Genomic DNA, 5,040 nt, shown 5'->3' with positions numbered 1-5,040 from the left:
AGAGAGAGAGGGAGAGAGGGAGGGAGAGAGGGAGAGAGAGAGGGAGAGAGGGAGAGAACACTACTATGCTGCTGGGCTGGGGAAATGTGGGCATTTCCTCCAACATGCCACCCTGGGAAGATGTGTGTACATGCACGTGTGTGTGCATGCATGCGCATGTGCGTGCTCTCTCTCACACACACACACAGACAGAGCGAGAGAGACAGAGAGAGAAGGAGAGAAGAGAGAGAGAGAGAGAAAGAGAGAGAGAGAGGGAGGGAGAGAGAGAATGAGAGAGAAAGCACTGGCTTATGGAAGCCTCCTCTGATAAGTCATACATACTGTCCATGGCATCTGATTCTGTTCTGGTTCTGTAGGATCTCAATCTCAATTTGGGGATGTGGTTGGCTCTAACAAGATCTACTATTTCCCAAGTCCAGGGCAACAAGCGAGACACTGCAATCATCCATCTGGTTACTTGGGAGCTCAGCCAGAGCCACCAGTTCTTGGGACTCTGCTTCCTCACACTCATCTGGGGACTCTGAGGATGTCCTGGTGAGGCTGGGAGCTGAGAAAAAGGAGAGGCCCAGCACCTCAGCACCCACTGGCAGAATTTCAATACCTGAGCTGCATAACAGAGCCAAGGAACCTGGAGGACTTTCCAAAACACTGGGAGCCAAGAGTTTGGATAGAGCCCACTGGTGGGGGTGCATGGCTTTAATCCCAGCACTCGAGGCAGATAAAGAGGGATCTCCAAGTTCAAAGTCAGGCTGATCTACAGAGCAAGTTCCAGGACATCCAAGGATACACAGAGAAAGCCTGTTTTGAAAAAGAAAAAACAAAACAAAAAATATAGAACTATAGGGGTTAGAGAGATGACTCAGCAGTTAAGAGCGCTGACTTCTTCCAGAGGTCCAGCAACCACATGATGACTCACAACCATCTGATGCCCTTTTCTAGCGTGTCTGAAGATGCAACAGTGTACGCACATATATAAAGTAAGTAAGTATTTAACAAAAATAAAAATAGAAAAGAAAAAGTTTGGATAGGCCCAGTGAGGGATGTCAGGCATTACCAGAAGTTGAAATGGCCAAGGCCTGGCCAAGCTGAACCAGAACGAAAACTTAGGAAACCTCTGGTAGATTCTCATCGCCTGGGTTGCACAGGGAGGTGGTTGAGGAAAAGTCTGTTTAAAAAAAAATAACAAAACTTCTTTGGTCAAACTGATGAATCTCTGAATGACCCCAATTATTGTTGTCACTGTCCCCATGGTTACTCTTCCTCTGTGTCTTGTCTGTGTTTTGCCTGTCTTTTATGTGTTCTGATTGAGGCGACTAAAACAAAACACACAAGTAGTAAGACTCTAGCCTGTGTACTGTGTATTGATTTTTGTTTGTTTGTTTGTGGTTTTGGTGGGGAGGGGTGTGGGGGGGACTATCTTCATCTTTTGTATGTTTTGTGTTGTTTTAGTTTCATTTTTGCTGCCTATGTCCTTTGTATGTGCTTCTGTGTGTTCCCATTAATCTTTTCCAGTTATGGGTACACTTAGGAGCTGGGCCAAGCTCTAGCTGCTGCCACTACCATGCTGCTGGGCTGGGGAAATGTGGGCATTTCCTTCAACATGCCACCCTGGGAAGATTTGTGTACATGCACATGTGTGTGTGTGTGTGTGTGTGTGTGTGTGTGTGTGTGTGTGTGTGTGAGCACACACATGCATGCTCACACACACACACACACACACACAGAGACAGAGACAGAGAGACAGAGAGAGAAGGAGAGGAGAGAGAGAGAGAGAGAGAGAGAGAGAGAGAGAGAGAGAGAGAGAGAGAGAGAAATCTACTGCTTGCCATGGCTATTTTGATAGCCAGGGCTGCAAATTCCTTCTTTCTGAGGTTTCTGGTCACTGGATTCAGTTTAGCAGGAATTTAAATGTCTTTTGGGTGTGAATAATGTTGGAATATTGTTTTACGCTGTTCTGTTGAAAAGCTAGCTCGGCAGTTGGAAAGTTTCTGTCCTATGTCAGGCATGCCACCTGATTCTGTGGCTGGAAACAAACAAAACCAAATCAAACCAACCAACCAATTAAACAAGCAAACAGACAAAAAGAGAGCAAATAAGGGAGCTAAAAATTTAGATTATTGGTTTCATTTAATGACCTAAAACTTTTGTGAAGTTATAATCCTTATCCTAAGACTTATAAAACTTACATAAATTTTCTATATTTTAGGATTTATGAGTTTATTGGGTTAAACATGTGTAGAATCTGTAATAAAAGTTGACTTAAAACTTATAGCACAGGGTTAATAATTTAAAACTTATACCTAGGGAATCTTACCACCCTGACTATAAAACTTACTCATTGACAGCACCACCGGTCAAAATGAAAAGAAAGGCCGAATCTATCAAAGTCTAGAATTGTGGAAAGTCTCCAAATGTTCTAACTTTGTTTTTAACCCCCGCTGTTCTACTCCTGGAGAACTGTTCTTGTTAACTGAAATATGTCACCCCAGGACATGGTTTTTATGCTTAAGGGCTCACCCTGAGAAAGGCTCAAGGCTACACTGGAATCCTAAACACCCAGTTTAGTCTCCTGCCAACATTAAATACCAGAAACTGGAATATTCTGATTTAATGATGCTGCAAGATAGTGACATAAGCAGTCTGACAAAAAGCCCACAGAACGTCTCTCATTACCTAAGGTCTAGTGAGGCTAATAGAGATTGATGTAAGAACTTTTGTCTAGTCTCCTTGTCTTTGCTAACTTTGCTAAGATTTAGCTATTTTGATAAACTGAGTCGTGTACAAGAAGCTGTGATCTAGTGCACTATGAAAGGACCAGGACTGTAAAGTTGCCAGTCTCCCGTATGGACTCTTTTTGTGATTTAAAGCTTTATTTTGATAAGCTTTCTTTAGCCAACCTGTGTATATTTTCAAGGTTAAACTCAAACCAAGTAATTAAAAACCAGTAAAGCTTATTTAAAAATCAAGTATACTTAATAGAAGGCCCTCAAAACTTTTCAGAGATCTGCTGATCGTTGGCATTTAAAGTGTTTAATGCAAAAAGCTTCCTGTGGTAGACAGAAGTACCTGCTTCTATAAGCAACCCTGAGGTAAGCAACCTGGATGGCAGTAATACTGACCATTGGGCAAACTGCCCCGTGCCTCCCCTGCTGCCAGGGCCCTGCACGGTTGTGAATTTGGTTGTGTTGACAGCTGACCTCTACTTCCTCATAGCAAGTCAGTTTTCCCAAGTTCCCCTCCGTGGGAAAAATCTTTTGATCTTCTGGGTCTGTCAGCCAAAGACCTGTGCTGTCCTGTGCAGTTGCTGAAGATTTAACGCTGGCCATGTGACAGCCGACTGTCCCCAGTGAAGACACTGAGACCTTCAGAGCCTAGGGTAGCTGCCCACATTTCTGTAAGCCTCTTTCATTCTGATTGATATGTAGTCCATTTGGATTACACTTCCTGTTATAACCTATCCTTCTCATAACTCTAATGGTGTTGATGGCTAACTGTAGCTTCATCAGCTTAGCAGCAGCTGCCTGGTCAATGCATTTCACATATAAAAACCAGACCTTACTTTTCTAAAACTATTGTGTCACCTGAAGAAAAAGGCAAACTCACAGACAGGTTTGCTTTACTAACAGGCTTCGTATTAAAGGATAAACAGGTTTGAGATGTAAATTTTACTACTTAAAGGAACTTGATTTGCAAAGACTGCTTTCAGTGATCAATCACTTATGTATGTCTAATGTTAAATAATTGGATAAGAATTTAAGGGTTTATATAAATTATAAAGGTCTAAAAATAATCTAACTTGCAAAATATGAAAGTCTAAATAACTTAGAGATATGAAAAGATAATTTAATATATACAAATACAAGTTTATGGTTTTTTTAACTAAGATTTCAAAAATTCAAAGTTTTAACATTAATCAGTGAAGTTCTGGGAAGCTGGTAAAACATTGAGTACTATTATCTACTATTGACATAAGCTCAATATTTTAAATTTACTCTGTTGTCTTTCTAATACAAACTTAAAGAAGCTTCTCATCTTGCCAAAATAATCTCTGCCCAATCTATTTATTTAGACCTCTAGACAGAAAGAAATGTTTATGCTTTTTAACCCAATCTGTAGCTCTTGCTATGACTCAAAGGCATGAGTCTACTCCAGCTGTTTTACAGATAACTGTTACCTGCTTGTTCTACAATATGCATTTCAATACAAATTACAGATGAAGATAATATAAGCCTCAGGGAGTTGAGAAAGTGATAAGACTTAGACCACTTCTCATGGATCAAACAAACCCTGGATAAGTACTTCTGTCAATCCACAGCCTACACTTCACCACCTATTATATGTCATTTGTTATATATATTACATTGTTTATTATGTATTGTTTATTTCTGAGGGGAAAGCTCCAAATATGAAAGTTTCCTTTAAGTTCTTTACCTTTAACTTCTGTTCAGTATACATCTGCCTTGGGAGAATTCCACTTGGCTGGTAGACACAATTCAGAAATGAGCTGCAGACTACAATCTGCTCCAAAGCTGATCTAGGCTATGCCAGCCCCAGGTAGTCCTACAAAACTGGAAATCCCTGGACTTGCTAAAGGCTGATAAAAACCTGTCCAGTCGATGTGACTGTCCCATCTCTTCAGCTGGGACAGCAAACCAAATGCTCCTGATAAATACCCCATTGACCTAATCCCCTCCTGGCCTTTGACTAATGTGTTAGCTTTCCTAAGCCCTGACCATGGTCTCCTAATTTCAGCAAGAAGAAGTTACAAAAGAGAATACACTGCCCCTTATCCTCAACAGAGGCTGGAATAGTAGTCAAAAGGAAACTTCCTGGCAGAGGTGACAAAATGTTTACCTATAGTACCTATTGGCATACCAAGAATATATCATCTTAAATCTTTTTATGCTAACCAAACAGGTGTAACGACCCATGTATTACACATTTTGTTTTTCCCCAAATAAAGGATATTAGAGCCCTGTCAATGATTTGATAAAAACACATCAGACAAGGGAGGAATGGTGAACCAGCATGCTGCCATCT

Source organism: Mastomys coucha, unplaced genomic scaffold (assembly GCF_008632895.1).
Source record: "Mastomys coucha isolate ucsf_1 unplaced genomic scaffold, UCSF_Mcou_1 pScaffold23, whole genome shotgun sequence".
NCBI classification, from domain to species: domain Eukaryota; kingdom Metazoa; phylum Chordata; class Mammalia; order Rodentia; family Muridae; genus Mastomys; species Mastomys coucha.
The sequence above is the reverse complement of the archived record's forward strand: the minus strand, read 5'-3'. Positions refer to the sequence as shown.